Consider the following 27,585-nt stretch of genomic DNA (forward strand, 5'->3'; position numbering starts at 1 on the left):
CTGCGTCAAGTGTCGCTAGTTTTGGAGCCAGCCAGCATCATGTTATCGGCTCTCTTCTAATTGGATAGGTAGGATAGGTTAGCATGTCGGTGAAGCATCTATGTTCTTGTCTCAAGTTTTTTGGCGCGCAAGACTCGCTCTATGTACGTGCCAATAAGTTTCCAATTTTCGGCGCTTTCTACTATTTTTGGCGTTCCAAAAGTCAGGGCCTAGGACTGAGCCTTGCTAACACTACAGGTTAACACTTTAGTTCGCTGCTCTCTTTTTGTGTTACAGATGAGTACATGAGCTGTGGATCCCCTTGATCAAGAGTTGGGGGGTTTTGAACCGCTTCTCCAGCGCGTCTATCATATTCACCCCCTTTGCGCTGTTGAAAGCGTTTGCTCCGAGCTTTTCCTATACTCTTCACAAGGTCCTCGATTGCTCCAATTGTAGACCTTCACGGCCTAAAACCGTATTGCGGCTGCCATTCGTGGTTTCGGGATTCCTTCTAAAAGTTTTCCTGCCGTGTCAAGGAGCGGTAGAAAGTGATCACATTGAGCTTAAACTATCGGTAATAATTTGGTTCAATAAAGATTGTAGATTGCAGATTATAGAACTCTTGCTCATTGGGACCTATTATTTTGCTGAGCGGTGGTGCACTTAGCGACGTCAAGTCATCTGTAAATGGCTGCAGTTGCATTAAAAGTCTTTGCTAATGCCTGAAACCACTTGCTTGAAGAACATATCCGTTCTTGTACAAGCTGGATACATACATACGTACAAACATAAAATGCATATTCCCAATAAGATGAAGTGTTTTAGCTTAAAAAACGACTTCTAGGAAAATCTACCGCAGAGTAATCTTGGAAATGTCAATGATGTGTATGTAGATACATACATAGACACATATTTGTACATACAAAATGTCAGTATATAGCCTTGTTTGCTCAACTGTTTGCTAGTTTGTCTTTACCGTGTAAACAAAACTTTGATACTCGAACTTCTTCCTCTGCTGGTCATAGCCTGCATAGGCTGCAACTTACAAACAACAGCACAAAATCACAAAAGCCGATAAAATGAAATTGTCAGCGCCAGCAAATGCCGCCGCCAAAGAGGAAACTACCCATGTCAGAACAATAATAACAATAACGATTATAACGAGAAAATAACAGATGAAGGCAACGAAAAGTGAGCAAACAATAATTTCACTTGCATCGCAGACGCAGCCAGCCAGCCAGCAGCAGCAGCAGCAGGGGTAACAAAAGTAGAAAAATGAGTTAAATAAATCTGGCAGAAGCTGCAAGAGATAGCGTGACTTAGGTGAGGTGATTTAAAAAGCAGAACGAGAGGACTGCAAGTGTTTGTGTGTGTGTGCACGTTCACCGTGTAGGAAAATGAAATGGTTTCGAGTTAATTGTTTAACTATAGTGCTTTAGTAAAGTTTGAATTATTGTATACTAAGCGCCTAAGTGACTGCCAATTAGTTCAATTAAGATACAAAAAAGAGTTAAAATTGTGTCAAAGTAGTTATTTTAGAAAGAGTGCTAAACTAGTTAGTTTCAGACCAGTTAACAACTAGTCGTAAAAATCTATTGGGAGATCAGAAAGAATTTTCTTAATATATTTTGAGCAGAGTGCTAAACTAGTTAGACTCAGACTAGTTAACAACTAGTCGTAAAAATGTATTGTGAGATCCGAATGAGTTTTCTTAATAATATATTTTCTTAGCATATTTTGAGAAGAGTGCTAAGCTAGTTAGTTTCAGACCAGTCAAAAACTAGTCGTAAAAATGTATTGAGATATCGGAATGAATTTTCTTAATATATTTAATAGTAGAAAATCAAGCTTAATGCCTGTAAAATATATAATATAATTAATAGTCTCTCCATTGAAATTTAAAGATATTCGAGGGCTGCTTTTTAACAGAGCCACCTTGCAAAACTACGTGTGATGAGCTGTAATTCGATATTTTTATCGAAAATTTGGAATTTTTGAGCATAAACCTACATATTACTTTTTCTCTTACGAGCTTTTTTTATTCTTTTTTCAGTTAGTTGAAAAATTCATCTCGCCCAAAATATGGAATTAACTAGTGAAAATTAGTGCGCTGATTTCATACGATTTTCGATGTGGATTATGGAGACAGCTTAGTGGGACTTTTGGCATTGAAGTTCTGAAATTATGAAAAAATTGAGCCGCGGTGCTCCAAAGTACGTTTGTAACATCGTAACAGGTGACGAATCTCGGAAAGAGTCGGAAACAGTACAGAAATGGACAGTATGCCTGTTCTAAGGCGAGCTTAATCCCGCAGGATTGGTTTGCGACGTGAGTACCTCAAAGTAAATAGTTGCTTGTGTTATCGGAAAATCAGGCTAAGGATAACTTTTGCCATATGGAAGGAACTGTTATGGCGAAGAAGGTGTTTGAGACGCTAATTGGCGGTCGACGGCAAAGAGGACGTCATTGTGCCCGCTGGAAGGACCAAATTGAAGATGACCTGGCTTCTCTCGCGCTTAAGATACTGGAAAAGGTGTGCGCAAAACAGAGACACCTGGCGAAACATTATTCGGCAGGCAGTAACTTGGTAACGGGTTGCTACGGTCAATAAAGTAAATAAGCAACTTTCGGAATATCGCAACTGTGCCACTAGAGAAACTTAAAGCAGTCAATTCTGAGTGGTACACAACCATTTATTTGCCAAAAGTTCACGGAGAATTAAGGAAATTTAACCGCCGAAGACGAACAATCCTACACCAAGATAAGCTCCCATTACGTACCGGCAGCCCACGTATCGGCGCACACAAGAGAGTTTTTCAGCACTCAAAAGACACTCAACAGCCACGTTACAGCCCTGAATTGACAACCAATAATTTCTTTTGGTTCCCGAGCATCAAAACTAAAATGCATGGAGAAGGTTTTTCAACGAATGAAGAAGCTACTTTGAGCCTTTAAACAGCTCGTTTTGGAGATATCCAGTTTTGGGTGGTAAAAATGCTTTGAAAGTTGGTTCAAGCGAATGTAGAAGTATAATGACTTCCAGCAAGGATATTTTGAAAAATAATAAACGTATTTGCATTATTATTTTATTTTCGTTATTGGAACAATATGAAAGGCAACCAACACGGTATCAATATTTGTACATATTTATATATTTTATATTTTATTTTTATATTTATATTATATATTTTTATAAATTGATTAGCATTTATATGAATCATTAATCATGATATACTTTTAATCTTTTACAATCGTAACAATTCGAAAATTTCGTATCGAACTCCATGTCAGTTTGGTTTAGTAAAACCCCAAACTAGCTGGTTTTTGTCCTACAAACTCATTTCGCATACTGACACAATCAAAAAACGGGCATACAAATACTGACTTATTTCCTTAGAATAGCAAAGAAACCCAAGTGGGAAATAAATTGATTCCCTACCATTTGTCTCACTTCCAGTGACCATTTGCTCACTGTCTTGCCTGCAAATGCTTGAAATGCCATTGTGAGCTGCTGAAGTGCGCTTCTGCTTCAACTGCCTCTCTTTGGTTGCATCAATCTTCTTCCTCTTATTACTTGATTGCCGCTATTTGTTTACCACTTGTTTGCGTTGTCTTTCAGAGTTATTTATTTTCCAAATAACTCTTTGGCACTGCTTTCAAGCCTTTTGCTTTTCCTGTCAAATGTTGCTCGCCTCTCTTGCGATGAAATGTTGCTCTTTTATTTGCTGGCTGCTATTTAAAATTGTCTTGCGGCTGCAATGTTGTAGAAGCAGTCTTATGGCAATTGCAGGGAAATGCCTGCGAGCCAAGACAATTGCGAAATCGCATCTGAGGTGAAATGGCGCGCTCTTATAGGTATTGCTTTTACGAGGTGTGGCAATCAAATTATGTGGATTAGATTATAACTTGGGAACTGGCAACGATGTATAAAGGAAGGACCCTTCGTCTTCAGTTTTTTTAGTCAAGGATTTGTTGTTTTTTAAAACCTGCGAATGGGCACCCGGGTCTGGCCTTTTTTCGTCCTGTTCGAGGATCCTTTTTAAAAGGTGATATCCATAAATCGAGGGAGTCTATCGGAGGATTTAAGCGACCATAGATATTGTTTCAGTAGGTTAGACAATGGCGACGGGATCTGGATATTTGAGTATAATCCCGAGATCTGTAATTACAGTCAACAACGTACGGAAAAGAAAGTCAACGAAGATGAGGTTATACAAGTTGCGTTTGAGGGCAATATTAGTAGGAAACTTGGCATAATTCATAGTTATTAGTATTTTCCTGTCGAGCAGAGAGTGACTGCAAAGTTCTATGCTGGTGCCCGGCGACAGCTGCCGGCAAGCATTTTTTGCGTGGGGGTCGAATTCGTCAAGAATGGCTGGATTTTGCACCACCACAATGATGCGTCCCTAACGAGTCGTCGCTAGTGCAGGCATTTTTGGTCAGAAAGGTAATCACACACCATCCGCAGCTTCAGTATCGCCTGAAGCGACATTTTCTTATTTTCCAAGATGAAAAGTGTCACTTTGAGAACTCATCATGGCGGTGCAAAAGTAATGAAAGAAGCTGCAATCGCTTCGAGAACGGGTTAACTTCGGAGCATTAGTTCGGGTGTTGGAAGTCGCGGGAGAACTGTTGTTTTCTTTGTGCAGAGTTAGAGATGGATCTTTGTTAATGTCATTCTAAGAATTTTCTTCGTAACTTAATTTGCTTGCGCTTTATTGACAAATCCCCGGAACTTAATTGCCAAGACTCGTGCGAGTATTTTTTTTTTTAACTTTCAAGAATTATTATCTGTTTTCCTTCTTGAATCAGTTTTACGCTAATGGCACTACAAATTGTTGCACGTGCAGTTGACACATTGAGGCAACAAGAAATATTGCTTATCTCCAAGAGCACGTTCACACACATCTGTATGTACATTTCACTTTACACACACATATGCATCTCTGTATATGTAGGCGTAGAGCACTCATATGTTCTTAATTTTTATGGCCACTCATTCACTCGCCCACACACACTCCCTGTCGCAGCTTTTTGCTTTCACATTTCCAAAGTTGCCTTCTGATGTTGAAATATCATATTTTTCTTTCAATTGCCAGACAATTCAAACTCCTTCCCAAGGCGGAGACATTTTTACTGAAAATTGTGACATCATTGTGTGTCACACACAACTGTCTAAAGAATTTCAATAGCTGTGGCGCGGGGGGCAAATATGCCAGCTACATTTCTGCCTTCACTATTGCGTGAATTTTTTTCTATTAATATTAAATACTTACACTTTTTTTCATAAAAGACATGGAACACTAGCAAAGTTACATAAATAACTGAACTGCTTATGTGCGTGAATTAAAATTAAAATTTTCAGTACCGGAAGCTCTGCGGTTTCTGCAATTTGAGTTAAAGTTATATGTAATTTAATGACATTCAAGGCCACGTTCCCACACTTTGGAGGAAATATCAGAGAAGTTATCCTTAAGTAGTATTCTCGAACTGGAAAAAGATGGCTATGCGCTCACAAACTGCTTTAGACCAATCAGTCTGACATCCTGCGAGCTGAAGAGTCTAGGGCATCTGGGCGAACTGTACATTAGATCAAAGACTTTGGTGGGCAGCTCCCTTAGTGTTCACCAACATACATACCCAAGTAAAAAGTCTAATAAATCTGCTCTGCATGACCGTGTGACAAATTTGGAAGTGGGTGTGGCAAAAGGTTTGTGCACAATGGGAGTCTTTGCTGATATTGAAGGAACTTTTGACAGTAATAACTTTGACTCTACATATGTGCTTTGCGGCTAGAAGGCATGGAGTGGATGAAACAATCAAAAATTGGAAGTGGAAAGTTGCTGACTGTGCGGTAGGAACCTCGGCTTTGAACCGCAGCAGAGTTTGGGGAGAATGACCGCAAGGGGAGATACTCATACCCCTCATGTGGTGATTGGTAGTGGCCTCCCTATTTACTGATAAGCAAGACTTTTGGGACTGGCGCCAAGCGTAGCCGAACGCGTTGGTGCATGACTACTATGCGGAAGCGCGAAGGTTCGTATCTCCGTGGAGGAAACACAAAACTATGGAAAATATTTTTTCTAATTGCGATCGCGCTTCGGCAGCTAATGGCAAGCCTCCGGCCATGCATATCGGCCATGAAAAAGCTCCTTATAAGAAAAAAAAATGTGTCGTCCGGAATCGGGGTCCTCACTTTTTGGAACAACAATAAGACGCACACCACAAATAGGAGGAGGAGCTCGGCGAAACACTGCCAACCCCAGCAAAACAACCGTAGCCTTGTTGAGGCGGAAAAAAACTTCGAGTATTTAAAGGTGCAAACGCAAGTCCTTCGTCGGAAGTAAAAAATCTAGGGATAATTATTGAATTGAAGCTGCTATGGAAAACACACGGTGAGCTCAACACAGTGACAGTGACTTTAGACAGTGTCGGGAACTTTTAGTAATATCTTTGGTATGAGACTGGCTAAATCTATCAGTCAATCGATCGCCATGTATTCTGCCCATGTTATGAAAAAAAAAATTACGCTTTTCATGCTTAACAGACTAAAAATGGCTGGATGTATTGGCATTATTGGCATCAGGGGTACATCCCGGATGGATGCGCCGATTGCATTGTTTTGGACTGTGACTCGGCGATCGCAGTTCTGTAATTGTTTAAGGTTGCCAAAGCAGTATCCTCTTTTTCCTACAGGGTAGTAATGGAGAGATCAATATACCTTCTTGGGAGCTTGGAAAAACTGAAAATGGTAATGGGGCTATGTGACATTTGGATGGTAACTTATGACGCTTGGCAATTTAGGTATGCTAACGGTCATTCAACCGGAAGTTATTGCAAAACTTAAATTAGCAGACTGGATAATTGGCGATAGGAGGTGAGCTATAGCACCAGATTCTGCTGTGGCAGTCAAGCTGTACCAAAGGCCTTAGAAGCCACACGCATCTCCTCAAAAATAGTTCAGAAATGTAAGTTGAAGCTAAACTTCGTGTCAAGGCGAAAAGAGCCTGAACTTATGTAGGTGCCGGGACACTGTGGAGATGAATTGACGAGCTGCTGTTATTTAGAGCGCCAATTTGCACCGTAATATTTTAGGACAAAGCATAATATGAACAGTCGGGTGCTTCAAGGTTTTCGCTGGTGCAGTATTGACACCTGCAAAACAACCAAGTTTTCTGCAAAATCTTAACAGGGTGGTGGTAACCAAAAGAGGTTTAGAAAATTCATAACCCTCTCCAAGGATAAGCTGAGAATGCTCTTGCGCATTCTCATAGGCCACTGCGGACGGTGTAGTCATTTGCACAGGATTGGGATATGTTTCACTGATTTTTGGCGTTTCTGCAATCATTTCCAGGCGATTCCAATGTACCTTCCCTTTGAATCCAGCACTACATAGAGTGCGGAGAAGGTTGAAATATGTCGGCCATTTGCAGCCAGAAGAAAGACACATGCGCTCAGTCAGACCTAGCTCTGTCTTAAGTTTAATAAGGGACTGGGTCTGGATTAGGTACTATAATGAGTAGAAGGCACAAACGGCCATGAGATCGAGTTGTAAACCTTAAATTAATCTAAATGTAAATCTAAAGGATTTTATCAGTGCACAATATTTGGTTCTTTCCATTGTAAAACTTTAAATGGCTTTCTCCATGTACGGAATGAGTTGACAGATCGAAATAAAAATATTTGTATATATGTTCAGACGAAAGATAAATGGCATTTAAATTTTGTTTCTTCCTCTGGTTAATATGTAAATGTAACGTTTGTAACTGCTAGAAGGCAGCAGGTGATTGATCTAACCCTATCAAACTCAAAACTTGGTTGGTCAATCAAGAACTGGAGAGTCCTTGCGGAAGATTCGTGCTCAAACCACAGGCGCATTGAGCTTCAGTGTGGTGAGGAGGCACAAATGCCATTGCCCTCTAGAAACCCCAGAAAAACAGACTGGCAGAAGTTCCAAGACTTCGAAAAGAACAGGCCATTGAGGCGGCTGTTAAGAACCTCAACGCTGCCCTAACTGAATGTTTTGAGTCAGCATGTCCAATTCGACCTCTCCCTAACCGGACTCCCGTTCCTTGGTGGAATCGAGAGCTCCAGATGTTGAGGCGTGAGTCGAGAAGGCTTCTAAACCGGACCCTCAAGACTAACCTTGCTGAGGACTGGAAGCGATACCGTGATGTTCAGAAGAACTACAAGAGGCTTTTTCGGGAATCGAAAAGAGCCTCATATAGGGAATTCTGCAGCGGTTTTGAATCTCTTAGTGTCACGGTGAAATTGGTTAGGATCCTGAAAAGGGACCCAACTGCAAAGCTGGTGTCACTTAGGAAATCTGATGGCTCCTTCACGGAGCAGCGAAGTGAGACACTCAGCTTGCTGATAGAATCTCACTTTCCTGGTAATCAGATAAGCGTCAGCCAGCAACAGCCCTTATTGATAGAGGCGGTTGTCAGACCTGCTACACATTCTCGGCATGACTGGTATGTTGCCAGATCTGTGGTGAATAAGGCCGCCATTCGATTTGCCATCTAATCTTTTGGCGGCTACAAGTCGCCCGGACCAGATGGCATATATATTCTGCCATGCTGAAGGAAGGCGCTGAGTCCGTGAGCGCTGCTCTGAAGAAAATCTTCCCTGCATGGCGCTGGTCTACAGCAGCTTGGCGCTGGCCTACATACCACGCTCTTGGAGGAAGGTGAGGGCCGCCTTCATCCCAAAGGTTGGAAGAGACGACTACACAAGCCCCAAAAGCTTTAGACCCATCAGCATGACATCTTTCATGCTGAGAAGTCTAGAACGACTGGTTGAATTGCGCATACGTCAGAAGTCGCTGTAGGCTCACCCTCTGTCTCCATTTCAGCATGCCTATCAAAGTGGAAAATTCTGCGAGTCGGCACTGCAAAACCTTGTTGCTAGGGTAGAGCTGGCCATTGACAGGAGGGACTAAGCTATGGGCATCTTTTTAGACATAGAGGGGGCGTTTGATAATGTCACTTTTGACAGTATGTGTAGCTCTGCTAGTAGGCACGGCGTAGACCGGGTGCTAGTGAATTGGATTCGTTCGATGCTGGCCCAAAGAATCGTCTCGGTACGAGCAGAGGCTGCTCCCAAGGCGGTGTGCTGTCTCTTTTGCTCTGGCGCATGGTAATCGATCCTCTACTCACCACCTTAAACGATTCGGGAGTCTACGCCCAAGCATATGCGGACGATGTTGCCTGTTCGTTAACCGATCCTTCGCTTATGAACATCTGCAGGAAAGTGCAGAAAAATTTGGATCTTATTGACACTTGGTGCTGTGCGAATGGGCTATCGACAAATCCCATCAAGACTAGGATGCTTGAGGGACTCGTTCTGCCTAAGCTAAAAGTAGTCACAATCCAGCTATCAAAGGATATTAAATATCTTGGAGGAATCCTCGATAGTAAGCTCCTCTGGAAATCACACGTAGAAACAAAGACATCCAAAGTATTGACAGTTTTCTGGCAGTTCAAAGGTGTCTTTGGGAAAACGTGATGCTTTCATCCAAGGAAAGGCCTTGAAGGCCATCTGCAGGCTGAAACACAATGGGAACTGGGAACTGGCATTGGAAAACAGAGAAGGCATGGACTTCGATCCAATGATTCTCTCCATGCCTCTGGGCTACATGCCATCAAAAGTCGTACTTGAAAAGAGATACAGTTTAGTGCTGCCAGAGGCTCAGTTGTGGTCAAACTCAGAAAATGACGGCAGACCGCTCCTGTGCATCTGCCCAGCATTCGCTCGAGTCAGGTTTGAGGTCTTTGGCACCGATGTGTTAAGAAGCGACCACCTTGGCTCCTTGGCACCACAAAATCTACTCAGATTTCTTCGGAGATCGGGTAGCTTTAAAGATTTAAAGAAAATTAAAAGGGAATCCAAGTGTAGTACAATGAACTTAATTAATTTCTGAGTGCAGCACTTGCTAGTTGTCCCGACAAAAAACAAAAAAAAATATTTTAATGGCGCTTTGAATATTATTGCGCTAACCCATATTTCAAGGGTTACGAATACTTTTTACAAACAATCTCAACTTTTCATATTTTATTAACAAAGTGAAAATTTAACCACTGCTTAGAAAACTGAAGTAGTTGCTTGCACTTTTAGGTCTTCCTTATTTTCATCCAATAGTTCCCATTACTCTTTTTGCTCACTTTTCGCGCTTAGTAAATAAAAACAATGTTAATGTTTCAAGGTTTCTTATTTTCGATGCTTATGCCTCTCTTCAATTTCCTGTTTTCCAGAAGCTAAATCAATAAATGCATAAATTTTATATGTACCAGAAAATATAAACGCATTTTATTTACCATATTTTCATATTTCCATTACTCATTCAAATGAGGTGGATGAGTACACAAGCGCGTCTACTTATACGTGTATACATACATACATACGTTTGTAGGTATGCACTTTTAACAACGTCCATTTACAATAATTGATTGAGAAGTAGGTGAGAAAGAAGTAATTTTTAAAAGAAATTCTCAGAAATATGTATGTAATTAAAATAGAATATATAGTACGCCTGAGAATAACATATAACGGGTGCTTTTTAAGCTGAATAAAAACTATGCTTATCGCGAGCTGAGAATGGTAAACTGTGTTGGCATTTCTGTTCAATAAGGTTTGGCAAGCCATCATGAATCCTTTAACGCCAGAACAAAGCTTTCAAACTGTGGCGGCACCGTCGGTCTTTATTTCTTTTGAAGTGAGAAAGGAGTTGCCGTTACGGTGAAAGACGAGTGCTAACGAGCCATGCGGACTGAATTTAAGTTTACAAAAATTAATCAGCTAAACATTGACGCCATTTGATTCCAACAAGACGGCGTAATATTGTAATCAGGAATTAATTCAATTTTGCAATTGCTCTTTTTAAACTCAAAATAGTGATTTTGGTTCATAATTGAGCTAGTATCTGTTTGGTCTATATTGAACTAGTATGAGACTGGTATATTTCTAACCGAAATCTAACAATCATAGGACATGAAAACTCCTGACTAGTTAGTTGGGTCTGCGACTTGTACAAGGTGGTGCAAAAGTAATCATTTCATTTGAATTTTGAATAATTGTTTTTTACTAAATAAAAAAAAAATGATTTTGAGTGCTGGAAATTTTCCGAGAGGGACTCTAATTTTGCTACACCTTGACTACATATGTATTTGACTACAAGAAAACACTTAAGCACACACGTTTTTGTGTGGTGCCAAAATTTAGATATGAAAAACAGCATCATACTCCAGGGTAATGAACCTTAATAAAATTTGTTGATGCTTGGGCAAGTACATGCATAAGATTTTTTTTGGAGTTGCTAATAAAAATTAAAAAAAAAATAAAACTTCCTTAAAAACTATCTACCACTCGGAATCGGGATAAAATTGCAGTGCTTTTCCTTTGTCGTTCTCCTGGCAGTTGGTTTTACGCTACCGGAAAGACCCTTCTTTAAATGCAGCAATGACTTCAATCTCAGCAACATCCTCCAAAAACTGTTGGTGAATGCTTCATGCTGCTACAACAACAATCCTTCTTCTGTACGACAACTTCAATGCGTAAGCCACAAATTGGAGAGGAAGCTCGGCCAAAACACGGCACAAAAGTTATATGCACTAATTATGTACTTTTAGAGGGTCCTTCAAGTTCTTGTATCTTTTTGAGCAGTGCTTTGCCACAATTCGATGGCGTCTCTTTTGACACTTTTGATATTAAGTAGGAAATCTAAATTCAACGTAATTTGGTGCGATTTTGCTAATTAAAACCCAATCTAAAATTTGTGGATCTGCAAGGAAAGCTTTACAAAAAAAAAAAAACAATTATGGATATTTTTAATTCTTATAAGCATTCAATAAATCCCAAATTAAGTATGAGGTGTGCAACTAAGTTCCCACTGTTTTTTTGATGAAAACACAACTTTATTCTGAAAAAATGGTTACAAGTGAATCATTGAAAGTATTGCGCATCGCTGGCTACGTCTTTTTCCCATCTTTCTGGTAGATCTCGTATACCATAGCGGTAAAACTGTTCATCTTTTGAGGCTATCCACGGATCAAGCCATTTTTTGATGTTTTCATATGAATGGAACTGCTGGTCAGCTAGACCATGTGCCATTGATCGGAACAGGTGATAATCGGACGGCGCAATATCTGGAGAATACGGCGGGTAAGGTAGGATTTCCCATTTCAGTATTTCCAGGTAGGTTTTAAGGGGTTTGGAAACGTGAGGCTGGGAGTTGTTATGCTGTAGAAACACTTTTTCATGCCTCTCCGCGTATTGCGGCCGTTTCTTGAGCAGTGCTCGGCGCAATCGCATCAATTGAAGTCGATACCGATCCCCAGTGATGGGTTCGCTGGATTTTAATGAATAACACCAACTTGGCCCCACCAAATACGTAGCATAACCTTCGCAGCGTGAATATTCGGCCGAGGCGACGATGTAGAAGCATGACCGGACAGTCCCCATGACTTTCTTTTCTTTGGATTACTGTAAGGAATCCATTTTTCATCACTCGTCATGATGCAATGAAGAAAACCCTCCCTTTTTTGCCGCTGGAGCAGTTATTCACGGGCGAAAAAACGACGTTCAGCATCCCTTGGTTTTAACTAATAAGGAACCAAAGTTCCCTGTTTCTGAATCATTCCCAAAGCATGCAATCGCTTGGAAATGGATTGGCGGGTAACTCCTTATACTGAAGCAAGCTCTTCTTGCGTTTGACATGGCTCCTCATTGAGCAATGCCTCCAATTCAGCGTCTTCGAAGGTTTTTGGCCTTCCTTCCTTTAATGCGTCGGACCCAATCTCGGCACGTTTTTTCACTTAAAGCAGCATCTCCATAAACTTTTTGTAGCTCTCGATGCGCTTCAGCCGCCGTTTTTTTTAGAATGAAAGAGGAAAATCAACACTTCCCGCAAATGACGATTATTCGGTAAAAAATAAGACATTTTCACAAAACCAAAATATATGATAAAAAAAAAAATAATAATAAATAATTGGCGCGTACACTTCTGTTAGGTGTTTGGCCGAGCTTATCCTCCTATTTGTGGTGTGCGTCTTGATGTTGTTCCACAAATGGAGGGACCTACAGTTTCAAGCCGACTCCGAACGGCAAATATTTTGCCGACTCCGAACGGCAAATATTTTTATGAAGAGCTTTTTCATGGCAGAAATACACTCGGAGGTTTGCCATTGCCTGCCGAGGGGCGACCGCTATTAGAAAAATGTTTTTATTAATTTTGCTTTCACCGAGATTCGAACCAACGACCTCTCTGTGAATTCCGAATGGTAATCACGCACCAACCCATTCGGCTACGGCGGCCGAATGATGATACAAAAAACAAAATCTCTAAAGTGTCGAGGCAGTTTGTTTACCATATGAGTAAGCTTGGTTTATGACGTTTAGGTTATGTTAGAGTCGACTAGCAATCACTCTGGCGGCATCTATTGACAAACAGCGGTAACTTAGTTGCGCACCTAATATTTAGTTAATTGAAAAATTTTAGGCAACTGGCTTGGTACAATACAAAGAGACATATTGCTCGTTCGTTTGGGCTTTTCAATTGGAAATCTGATCCGTCAATGGCTCTTTTTGTGTTTTTTTTTTTTTAAATAGAGCTGGAAATGAACAGATTGCGATAAAGAAATTTATTAATAACTTTTTTTACTTGCCTTTCGTTTATGGCATGAATCTGAAAAGAAAACGAAATAATGATTAAAAAAAATATTGATTAAAGAAAAAATTAAAAGAAAAAACAAAAAGAAAACAAAACAGAAAAAATACTGAAAAAAATAAAGCAAAATAATTTAAAGAAACCCCAAAAAAATTTAAAAATAAAACAAAACAGAAAAAGTATATTTTTACGATATCCTTCAACTATTTGGCCGCCAAACTCGCTCGACTCGAAAATCGCCTTTGTCTCTTTTTTATAGAGATATTTTAAATATAGAGTTCATACTCATAAGAATATGCCAGAAACAATTGAAGTTGTAAAAGATAAAATCTGATGGAAATGACAGATAGAGATAGAGCTCCAATTATGTTCAAATGCCAACGGAAATTTCAATCAACGAATTGACACATAGGAGCAACGTAAATTATATATTAGTACATAAATAAAATAATCAGCTTCCATTCAAAATGTGTGTTTAGATTGAATTTTAGAATTTGAGAATAAAGATCCAGCGGCTGCGCTGGTTGGGACAATGCGCAGGCGGTATTTGATGTGGTACCTGCTGGTGATAGGCAGAGGAAGAGCAAGGCGTCTTTTGCGTTGGAAAGATCAGTTGAAAAGATCAGAACAGTAGGACTTGACTTCACTTGATGTGTCCAACTGAAGCCGGTTAGCAAGAGAAGTAAACGACTGGCACGCTTTGTTAAACTCGGCCAATATCGCGTAAGCGGTTGTCGAGCTAAGCAAGAAGAAGAAGAAACATAAGAGAACGTAAGAGATCTGTTCACGAGGTCACGTAGTGATAAAAAAATATGCACCAGCTAAAAAAAAAAACATGCATGCGGTACAATGATTGTGAAAGATGGAGGGCTGTAGAATATCGGTCCCGTTTTGTGTTAAATCACAAAAAAAAAAAAACAAAAAAAAAATGTACACCTACCATTAATATTGTCTTTAAGGGTCTATAATAAAATTTAGTCGCGCCTATTCTTGAGGAGCATTTCAACTGAATATTTCTTACGCGTGTGGGTCATTTTGACCTTTATTTTTCTGAGAATCGGAGTGAGAATAATTTTAAGTTGTGGAGTCGATGGAGGGTTAAAATGTTCAACAAAAATATTGCCCGAAAATTTTCGATGGCGAAATTTTCCCAGGCGAAAGTAGTGTGCGGTAACGGGTAAAAGCGCGCCATTAATTATTATTACTCTACAACTCTTCCTCCTTCATAATTGCAATATCACAGTGTTGCCTTTTTTCATGCCATTTCGGTGCACAGTTTAATCAAAGGAAATGAAAAATGGAAAGAAATTAACAAACTGATGAAATAAATATTTCAAAGTAAACGAAGTGGAAAAAAATAAAAGAAAATGAAATAGAAATTGCCAACTCAGAAAATTAAGATGTGTACAAAAAATGGGAGAATCACTGCGTAATTGCAACAGTGCTTAATAAAAGTAAACACACGCGTGCCGCATCGGCAGCACAGTAGAAGTCAAGAGCAGTCACAAGAGCCAGCTTCTCAGCGCGCTTTTCCTAGCCACCCTGGCTTAATGAGACAAATGCAAATTTAAATAAATAAAAAAATAATAAACAAGTATGCGCACTTTTACTAGTATGTCGGGGCTGTTGTAAAGAAATTAAGCAAAACAATGCGGGGGAGCGAAGCGTGATGGAATGCGTATCACCAATTTTCCTCGTAAGAGGCATGCAACTACTCTTCATGTTGATACTTTTAATACTTGATACTCCTGCAGCTCGCAACGCAAGGCACGGATGAAATACAAGGATAAGAAAGTGAAGTGAGAGGTGAGGGGGATACGAAAAACGAACAGTAGTACAAGTTGACAACACTGCTAATTGCCAGCACGAACAGTTCAACCGTCAGTGTTGATGCTTGTTATGCAGCAGCAGGACCTATTATGTTGGCTGATGTATACCCTGCCTGCCTAATTTAAGTACGTATCATGAAGAGTGGGTGATTTTCGAGGCTATGTGGAGATAATTTTTTTATAATCCCATTATGAAGTATTCAAATACTTTGTTATCAAATGTATTCTGCAGTAAACGCCACTAGAACTTAATTTCTAAAAGGAATCACAGTGGAGAGAACACCAGTTTTCTGTGAAGGATCCAAAGTTTGGTATGCAAGACGAGCTAAGATGGCAGATCAGAGTACTGGAACAGGAATATTTGTGCCAAGGTTTCAACAAAGCCAACAATGGTCACTTTTATTCCATGCTGAGATTTTCGCAATCGAAATCTGTGCGCTTAAATGACTTTGTAGAAGAACAAATGCGGTTAGAGTATATAACATCCTCTTGGACGATCAGGCTGATTCAAGACTTTAGACTCACATAAAATGGCGTTGAGGTTTTTCTGAAATAATTGAGAACCCGCTGTAAGATAGCATTGGGATGAATTCAATTGAACGAAGGAGTTGAAGTCAACAAATGGGCTGATGGTGCGGCAAAATGTCGTACGTAACGAATTTTTCAGGTTCCAGAGTTTTTTGCGGAACATTAGCGGGCTAATAATGCAAAAGCTTTACGAAGATGTGAGCAATCTGACCTTGCCATCCACTCACTCAATTCGAAAGGTAATCAGAGAGGTCCATTACGCCTTCTCTGAGAGTGTCTGAGCGAGTTCTATAACTTCATTGGAAGAATTTAAGAACTTTTACTGGCTAATAGGCATGGCGTAAGAGGCGCCGGCCCAAAAAACCCGCTGCAGTCTTTATTAGTTGGCCGAGGAAACCCAGAAATATATCAGATGTGATTGGGCATTTTTTATGAGTCCTAGACCCATACACTTTGATGAGCGATTTTTATCTCCATCTAAAAGATGGAACCCGCTGCAGTCTTTATTGGTTGGGCGAGGAAACCCAGAAATATATCAGATGTGATTGGGCATTTTTTATGAGTCCTAGACCCATACACTTTGATGAGCGACTTTTATCTCCATCTAAAAGATGGAGCCTGACACCATCGAATATGCTAAACTTTATTAAAAGCTTTCTTCCTTTTGCTAGTCTGTGATGGCAAACTTTTGGGTCGGCACAAACTGCTAATATTCATATAAAATTCTGTGAAATTTGTAGAGGCGTAATGAGTCGCCATCCCACCTTTCCTTCCCTATCCTTTGAATCCTATCTCCGGGCCTTAAGTGCAACAGGCAATATTGAATGAGTGCTTGGAAAAAAACTCTTCCTTCCAAAATCCCATTCCATTCCCTGCTGCTGGATAATTCTACTTCGATTCGAACTCTAACCGTCAAAAGCGCATAAGCCGCACAAAGTAAAGTTTTCAATAAAAGTGTTTTTTTTACAATCGAGTACAATTGAGCTCTTAAGTCAAAACTGCTTTCCCCACAAATTTGCAGCGGTGCTTCCTAGAGCTTTATAAATTTTGACAACTTTTGCCCGGGATGTTAAGTTATCGATTTCTATCAAAAACCGAAAACTGAACATTTTTCCACTTACTGGAGAAAATGCTGGATTCCTCAGGTTAGGTTATACTGGCTTGCCGACCATTTTGGTCCAAAGTGATACCAGATCAGAGTTCCTTTTTTTGTTTTTATTTTAGCGAAAATATGCCTCACTCAATATGCGCGTACTCCTCGGGAATTTCAGGAGTGGCTCAAGCTTCAGTTCACAGATAGATTCTAGTCTTTCAAAAGTGAGAGCCCCAGGTAGCATAACCTAGTTTTCGAGAAAGCTGGACAGTGGCATAGAAGATGCTCCAGGGTTTCGCTTATACCAGGCTCATTACAACTGGATTGTTAAAATATAATAACAAAATTTTAAAAGTCTCAAAGAAGCCAAAGTAACTCGTAAAACGACGTAAATGCTGCTGGACCGATCAGTGATTTACAGTGTTTTACAGCGCGACCGAGGCTCGCAGGAACAAAAACGCAAAAATACTGTGGATGGCGTAGTTGGATAGATAATACATTTTTTCGGAGCCTATTTTTTGATAGTTTTTTTTTAGGTTTCACTTAGGTTTTCGCGATTTTTGGTTTCCCTTTTTCGATTTAAATTTTTCTTCGTTCCCGGCCTGAGTAAATATTGTTTCACAATAATAAAAGAAGTAGAAGAGGTAAAAAATGAAAACGTGTGGTGAAGGGTATCAAGTATGCGGCTTATTAAGGACCATTGAGAGATTCTTGGAACTTTTTTCCTTCGAACAGTTTGTTTACTTCTTTATATCTCTCCCTCCTCACGCATTGGGTTTTTACTTGCTTTCGCTCGAGAAAAACATGTATAGTCATGCCTTCATATGTCTGCAAAATAAACAAAAGGAAGGACTAGGTGGAGTGAAAAGTGCTTTCGTTGCGTTGGCCGTGAGTCAAGTGTTTACATGGGACGTGACTCATTCAACTGCAGGAACACATCTTCTCATACACTTCTATGCATGTAGATGGCAGAGGCAGCGCACATTGACTCTGAATGAAGAAACAACATAACATAAGAACAAAAAGAAAACCTTTACTTAAAAATGAAAAGTGCAAAAAAGTGAGACGTTGAAAAGCAGTGGGAAAAGAGAAAAACCTCCAGCAACACTGAGTGATGAATGTCAACCAACGTTAATTGGTGTTAAAGTCGAAAGCGATGCTGCAACAAAAAAACAAGAGAAAATCAAGAATAGCAAATAAAAATTATCACTTGGCAAGGCAAAGACAACAAAAATAATGAGAAAACAAAAAAGTGAACCTAGCAGGGAAAATAGTACAGCATAACAAATAAGTCAACAAATACTAGCCACTTGCTGATGATGCGACAACAACAACAACACAACTCGTATAACAACATTTAGCTGAGGCAGAAACAACTGTAGCCACATCAGCAGCGGACAGCATCATTTGGCAGGGAACAACCAAGTTGAGTTGGCAATTTTTCGCGAGCTGAAGTGGAGATCTAAACTTCATCAAAAACAAAAGCAAAAAAAATTTTAACCCATTGAATGGAAAAATCAACAAAAACTATCAATTACACACACACCCACGCTGCAACCAGTGCAGTATGAGCAAACAAAAAATCCCACATGCAAACATAGTGGAAAAATAAGACACACCGGAGCATAGAGCGAGGCTGCATACATACTTACATTTGTAGGTATAAATGCATAAATTGTACCATGGATGAATGTACAGGTGCTCAAGTACCCTGTATTTTTGAGTCATGTGTACGATGAGGTTTCTCCGCTAAAAAATAATATAATTTGGTGTATACTGTCAAAATTAAATTAAATAATATTGCACCACATGGCATAACATGACATAGCGTAATATATATTAGTAACATAACACAACATGACATAACATAACATAGGGTAATATAATAACATAGCACAACATAATATGACAGAAGTAATTTAGCACTGCAGAAAATAACACAGCATGGCATAACATAACATAGCATAATATAATAACATAATACAACATAATATGACATAGCATGACATAAAGTGATTTAACACTGCAGAAAATAACACAACATGGCATAACATAACTTAGCATAATATAATAACATAATACAACATAATATGACATAGCAAGACATGAAGTAATTTAACACTGCAGTAAATAACACAGCATGACATGACATAACATAGGATAATATAATAACATAGCACAACATAATATGACATAGCATGGCATAAAGTAATTTAACACTGCAGAAAATAACACAACATGCATAACATAACTTAGCATAATATAATAACATAACAAAACATAACCTAACACAACATCACATGAAGCAATCTTGCACAGCAGAAAATAAAGCAACATGACATAACATAGTATAATAAAGGTTGTCAAAAAAGTCTTGCGGTATTTCCGTAAGCTTGTCTTTGCAAGCGCGTAGTTCTAGTTGTATTCGTCGCATCGGTTCACGCTAGAGCTTTTTGGAAAGCTCTTTTCACGTGCTAACACGTGTTTGATTAATTGTTGTTTGCTTTTAGTCATTCGTGAGTTATAGCGTCGCAAACATGGAGCAAAATAAAGAGAAAATACGGCATATTTTACAGTACTACTACGATAAAGGCAAAAATGCATCTCATGCTGCCAATAAAATTTGTGCAGTTTATGGACCCGATACAGTTTCCATTTCCACCGCACAACGATGGTTTCAACGTTTTCGTTCTGGTGCAGAGGTGATCGAAGATGCGCCACGGTCCGGAAGGCCTGTCGTCGAAAATTGCGATAAAATCGCTGAATTGATCGAAAGAGACTGGCATAGTAGCAGCCGTAGCATCGGCCAAGAGCTGGGCATGAGTCATCAAACCGTTATAAACCATTTGAACAAGCTTGGATTCAAAAAGAAGCTCGATGTATGGGTGCCACACGACTTGACGCAAAAAAACATTTTTGCCCGTATGGATGCATGCGAATCGCTTCTGAATCGCAACAAAATCGACCCGTTTTTGAAGCGGATGGTGACTGACGATGGAAAGTGGGTCACTTACGACAACGTGAAGCGCAAACGGTCGTGGTCGAAAAGCGGTGAAGCTGCCCATACGGTGGCCAAGCCTGGATTGACGGCCAGGAAGGTTCTTCTGTGTGTTTGGTGGGATTGGCAGAGAATCATCCACTATGAGCTGCTCCCCTATGGCCAAACGCTCAATTCGGACCTGTACTGCCAACAACTGGACCGCTTGAATGCAGCACTCATGCAGAAGAGGCCATCTTTAGTCCAAGAGCCATCATATAGTCCGGATTTAAAATTTTTTGGAACAATTATTTTTACTCACCTATTTAAATGGCAGACATAAGTTTGTATGTCAACATTTCACTCCTAAGCAAAAGGTCATAAACTCAATGAAAAAAGCTATGCCTCACACACCATTGAGCTGGATAGTAATGCAATATACTGTTGCAGTGAAATAAAGACAAAAGAAATAAATTTAAAAATGCGGCAAAAAATTTAAAAAATGATGCTGTTGCAGCGGCAAATGACATGAAACGTGACATTGGCGCGACATGTTGGTGCCAACCCACAATTTGCTGTTGCTGTTGTCAGACGTTTTCCGAGTGGTTTCACATTTTTCGCACTTTAAATACACATTTCTACGTATACGTGTGTGTGTGTGTGTGGGCATATGCATAACGGCATACGAGTACGTACATGCACGTAATTGCTACAATTAACACGTGTTGAAACTCATGGAAGGATAATATCTCTGCTCACAAGCAATAAGCGCCTAAGTCGATACGACAAAGAATTGAGTCACTCATACATATACACATATATATATGTATGGGTATTTTAAATTTTCCATATTTCTATCTTCCTAACAATGTTTCTTAAAAAGTTATTAATAAAAATATATTTGCCTAATGCATTGGCTTCTAAATAATAGTCATAGTAAAGTGCTTTTTCTCGAAAGCATGATTTTCAACTTAGACGATTATGGCTTGTGACCACAGTTATGTACGTTGACAAACTAAATTTTGTGTATGGACATCCTTAATTTTGCATGATCGCGCGTGGAGTGTGAAATAAAATTTCTTTTTCAAAAATATTTGCTATATTTAAAAACTTTAAGCTTTCAGCAGAATTACTTGCACTGGGCTACGTGCATTGTTTGAATTTAGAATTATCTGTGTGAAAATTTTAGTAATCTCTCTCCATCTATTAATATTCGGATTTTTTGGGATTTAAATTTTGGTGGCTGATTCTTTTAACAAATAAAGCGGCTGTAAAATAAAGTGGCGGCCGCCGTAGCCGAATGGGTCGATGCGTGACTACCATTTGGAATTCAGAGAGAACGTAGGTTCAAATCTCTGTGAAATACCAAAGTGAAGAAAACGTTTTTTTCTAATAGGAGTTGCCCCTCGGCAGGCACAGCCAAATCTCCGAGTGAATTTTTGCCATGAAAAAGCTCCTCCTCATAAAAAATATCTACCGTTCGGAGTCGACTTAAAACTGTAGGTCCCTCCTTTTGTGAAATGTCATCAAGACGCACGCAACCAAGGAGAGAAGGAGCTCGGCCAAACATCCAAAAAGGGCGGAAGTCATAACATATTTTTATAAGTGTTCGGCTCTAATGGAGGAGAAAGCAATGGAAACTCACGAACAGGTTGCCTGCTGTACTATTTACACAAGCATGATAGATGCCAGGTTCGTTCGTTAGGTATGGTGAAAAAAAATTTGAGGGGAACTCTGGATTCTACGTTATTCGCTTTGTGTTGCACAAAATTTAGCTTTACCTTAGTGTTCACTAAACTCACTTTAGTAACTAAGCTAAAGCTAAATTTTGTGAAACTCAAAACGAAGGACGTCGGCATATCTGTCAAATTCGCTCAGAGCCGAATAACGGTCTGCTGGGTAGTACACCTCTAAAAATCTGTCCACCATGCTATTTACATATATACGGCAGCGAGAAGTTATTCAGGTGTATGCATAGGCTGCAGATAACTAAATGGAACCAAGGCTTTATGATATGAATTTTATTTATTTTGGTCGGAATGGCAAAGGTGAGAACTGACTAACAAATTGCTTGGCACTTAAGACATAAATATGTATTTTATTTTTTGATAAACAATTTTTATTTTTTAAATTTAATTTCTTGTAAGTTGTTTTTTGTAATTTTTTTTGTTTTGTGCTTTTGAAAGAAATTAAATTTTTTGTTAAAATGTTTTTTTTTTATAGTTTTTGAACAAATCGATTTTTTTAATAAAAAAAATTGTTTTTGTCACTTTGCAAAAATACCCACCACTAGATTTTTTTCTAATTTTTACTTCAATAGGTGAGAGCATACTCAATACCATACCCCTGAAATTTTCATGACGAGATTCTCCCAACTTTTCTAGTTACATCTATGTATTCAAATTCGTACATGGAACCAATGAAAAATCAGTCCAGAATACTCATCTAGCGAAGCGCATACGTACTCGTGTATGTATTACGCCCATTTGTGTAATACGATCGAAGCGTCGCTATTTGACGATCCATATTCGCGTTAGTTTTACGAAATTTATTTATGTTAAGGGAAGTTGGGAATTGGAGTTCGTGGGACATATGTAAACCAATGATGATAGAGTATATGGTTACGCCTTCTGAATTCGCTGTGTCATAAAAGTCCATGAATAAACAAGCAAAAGGAAGGAGAATTACTTGTTTGTGAAGAAAAAGAGTAGGCGAAAGCAATGGAAACAACCAAATTCAAGAAATTATACGCACACATACCCTTTTTCTTGCCACGGCGTCTTCTGCATAAAAACGCAACTGAATTGCATTTGGAGGCATATTAATTTGTGCTTTCACAATTTAACACGTGGAGCTACGTTTTCACTAATTTGTTTGGTTTAAATTTAACAAATCACAATACTACCAAGCCATTCACTGAATTTTCACAAAAATGTAATTTCTCCTTCTTTTGTTTGTTTTGTATTGGAAAGATAACTGAAGTCAGGCTTAACAAAATTGCCGGATTAAATCCTTGCAGTGCCTTGGAAACTCACCAGACTCAAACCTAACAAAAATTTTGAAGGATAAAATTATAGGGAATTAAAAAGACCACAAAGCTTCACATAAATGTAAATAATGGCTAAAAAGTTTATAAAAAGCACGTCACGCCCTTTCAATACATATAACCATATGGGCCAAGGAAGCTCGTGTGGTCTTCTGGAGATTTTTTCATTTAGCTTTGTGCCATCAGCAATAAAAGTTATCTCTTTTTGCTAGGATCAGGAGTTCTGCAGTGTCAATATTATTGAATGTACAGGTCTAAGAAATCTCCCGTGCTGGATTGGCTTCATTCTAGCTCCATTTACAAAGCCTAACTTTATGGACATTTTAGGCGCAAGTTAAGGAGTGGTGATGCAAAATTGCTCCACGCAGGCCGCGAGTTTTAAATTGAAACTTAATCAATAATAAATTTAGTGGAAATTACTTTTTATGTATTTTTTTCGTTATTTGCATACCAATACTGGTTAATTTAATTTAATTTAGAGTAGTCAACAATCAGCAAAAAAAAAAAAAACAAAAAAAGCACGAATAAATATGCTAATAAATAGCATGGAGTTTTTCATATTTTAGTAGCCAGAAATCATTTGTAAATTTTTAATGAAAATTCTCAAATTAAATGCCACAAAAAATGTATGATTTATTTATCATTAAAGTCGTACATTAAAAATAGTTTCTAATTAGCAGGCAATTGCAAATAGTAATTAGTGTAAAATTGAAAAAAAGACAAAAAAAAACAAATTTTGGTAAAAACAAGGAAACTTTTTCCATAAAATAAAATATTTGCATACATTTTGTTTTATATTTTTTTGTTTTGGTTTTATGATGCCTAGTTGGCTGAAATTTTAATGTGAATTGTAATTAGCAGCAGACTGATGCATTAATGTCTAAAATGTACTTCATCGCCGCGGGAATATCATCGACACACACACAAACACAATCCTGCTAAAGTACATACCCTGCAGGGAAATGCCTGCCTTAGGTAATGAAACAACTTTCTAGTTCAGCATTAAAAAGGAGCTCGGCAATTTTAAACTATTTTGACAGGCGCCGCCTGCGACATTAACAGAAAAGTAAAAGAAATCTGTAAGTTACTGCTACAACCCATGAAAAAACTGTAGGCACTGTAATTTGCCTATGAAATACTGTTAAAACCCAGTTTTCACTAGTTTTCTTGTTTTTTTTTAATGCTAATTATTTTTTTTATAAAAGTATAGCTCAGTATATGACAAGAATCCATATAAATCTAATTCTCAAGATTTATACTAAAATTAGAAAAATTCCAAGAAACTTTTCATCACGATTTCACTGTTAGAATTAAAATTTCTAGAAAAATGTATGGTTTGCAGTGTTTTAGTTTATTAAATTTTAGTATAACAAAGTACATGTTTTATGGTTCTTTATATATTTTCTTCTTACAGTGTTTCCTTTTTTCGTCCTCTGGCAAATACACGAAACTATTAGGAAGGAAAATTATCCATAAATTAACAAGAATTTAGAATTGGAAACATTTGCATTTTAAATGTTATAGGCTATAAAACTGCGTACGAATGCTTTTTTTTAGTTCCTCCTAAAATTTTTGAAATTTTCATGAAAATTTGTCGAATTTTTATAAGATTGAAACACATATCGACATTGCTTGGCATTCATACAAGTTGCGTCGTCTTGGGTAAATCTACCTCTGCACGTATTTTCGATTTTTCGATTAGATTTTTTCGATTTTAAAAACGGATTTGAATTTGTACCAACGAGTTTGTATTAAATTTTGCGTTAAAAATGGATTCAATGGGGCGAAAACCTTAGTAATATTGGGAAATTTTTTCGATAATGAGTGCCATTTACGAGTGACATGAACACTTTGGAAGATATCGTAAGTCCATCGCGGATGAGGAACGGAATGGTAGGTTGTCGGCATCGAAAGCTGATGAAAACATCAATAAAGTTAAAGAAAACGTGATCAATAACCGCGAATTAACCATCAGAGAGCTGGCAATGGACCTGAACATTGCTTATGGATCCGCTCAGGGTATTGTAGTTGATGACTGGAGTTTGCGCCGAGTTGCTGCAAAGCTGGTCCTATTTGGTTAGACCTGAATGTCATGCAAAAAAGGGAACACGTTGATATCGCCAAAGACATGATTACGAGTGCTGAATCCGAGCCAACATTCATCAAGCGCATCATTACTGGAGACGAGACTTAGGTTTATGAGTACGACGCAGAATTCATAACAACAGATCGAAAAAACCGCGTTGTTTTCAGTCACAAAAGACTGCATTTTTGCCAGAACGTCAGACAGTTAATAAGGACTACGATTTGGGCGAGATGAGATGTTTACTTGAAGTAATTCGCCGAAAAAGAAAGGATTTGTGCGAAAATAACTACTGGATTTGGTCCATAATAACACACCGTCGTACAGTGCCGTCATTGTCCGTTAATTTTTGATCAAGAACGAAGATATGCTCCTCACGTGCAACGTGAATTCATCCTGCTCTTCGACTCATAAAACCAGTCCGGGGAACCACTTAGGTGGTTTAACAATCTAAAGTAGTGGAAAAATCGAAGACGGCTTTGATGGCTGCCCGAAAGATAGAGCTCCACATATGTTTCGAGAGCTGGATCAAAGGCTGGCATTAATGCGTTTTAATTGATGGGGGTACTTTGAAGGCGTTAATATAACTTTTCATGAATAAACTTGTATTTTCTTATTTTTCTGAATATATTCCGAGAACTTTTTGATCAAGGTGGTATGTGCACTTATTCCAAAAAAAAAAAAAAAAAATGTGCACGATATGAAAATACATAAGTTCCTGCAACACAGCTAATCTTATGTGACTGGAGTACATCTTGGAAAAATCACAAGAGATCCTCCAAGAAAGTAGATATACATAAATAATTATGGGAATACTTAGATAATTAACGCGAAACACACAGATCTACTAGGGATTCCTCACAATTATTTACTTTAGCTACTAAGTAAAAAAAGTACCAGAATCTAGGAGTTAGTATACAGGACTATTGAGCGAACTGAGTAAAGCAGTAAAGTTCACAATACAACAGTTGCTTTGTGCGGGTTTGCGCAGGAATAGGCGGTTACGGATCCCTGTAAACTTTTTTCGCAGTGGCAGTAGTGCGAGCAAGACATCATGGATATATTTTTTATTAAATGAATACTGCTTCAGAGCTATTTAAAAGGGGATGCAGGGCATCAAAGTGACCTAGTATTAAGTGCTAATACTAAATTTAGTAATTTGAGTCGTACGGTAGATGGACAGCGATAATAATACCCGATTTAAAAAATTGGTAGCAATAAGGCACGGGGAAGTTAACTATTACCTCACACAGTTCTTCTCCGGACTCGGGCTCTTTCAAGTATTTGTGACGAATGGGAAAGGTTCACCTTTCACCTCGACGTTCCATTTACGAAGATACTGAATACGATGATGTGGAGCACCCATTCTTCAAATGCGAGAGGTGGAACATAGAGAGAACAGCACTGCAACAAGCTATTGTTGTAGGTACACTTGAAGAAATAATCGAGGAAATGATGATAAGCGAAGAAAAATGAAATGTCATCCTAAATTTCGTGGAGGATATTATCCGAGAAAAGAGGCGTGAAATGGGAGCTTATGCTGAAGAGCATTACGCATATGTTTTCCAAACTGGTGACCCAAAATTTAGGGTGAGTAAGTGAATGTGCCCTTCTTAGAATGCCGTCCTTTACCTCTACCTCGATGGAACTAAATAAGTTTTAAAACTCACTTAACACTTTGCACTAATACGTATTTAGTACTATGTACTAATTCATCTTTAGTACTAAGTACTAAAACGTACCACATAAGTTCTAAAACTTGTTTAATCTAAGTGCTAATACTCAATTAGTACTAAGTGCTATTGCTTATTTAGTACTAACAACTAAAACTTTTTAGTACTACATAAGTGCAAAAACTCGTTTGATACTTAGTACTAATATTTATTTAGCACTCCTTTAGTACTAATCTCTAAACGAGTTTTAGTTTAGTACTAATTACTAATACTCTTTTCTTACTATATGAGTCATTAGTACTTAATTACAAAAAAGGCAGCGCAACAAAATTAGCACTTTATATAATAGGATATTGCAGGTAAAAGAGAAAGAACACGAACTGGTCAATATACTAAATTCATTAGAAATGCATCATTTTGGAAGTGACAGATTTCTTTGTGGGGTGGGCTGTTATACATGTGTGGGTGTTCAAGTGACATTAATTCGCATGAGTACTAAAAATGGGAATGCTGTGAAAATGTTACATGTGCATTTTAGAAGAAGAAAAAACAGCAAACAACACAAAGCCTTAATTCAAAACTGTTTGAAAATTTCAACACAAAATTTGTTAAAGAGGAGTTTTTGTTAACTTTTTATTATAGATTTTTTGCGACTTCATTTTATACAATTTGTGTTGCTGATGTCGCCCACATAACTATTTCTTTTTACTTACA

This window comes from Anastrepha obliqua, chromosome 1 (genome assembly GCF_027943255.1).
Source record: "Anastrepha obliqua isolate idAnaObli1 chromosome 1, idAnaObli1_1.0, whole genome shotgun sequence".
In the NCBI taxonomy this organism is placed as follows: domain Eukaryota; kingdom Metazoa; phylum Arthropoda; class Insecta; order Diptera; family Tephritidae; genus Anastrepha; species Anastrepha obliqua.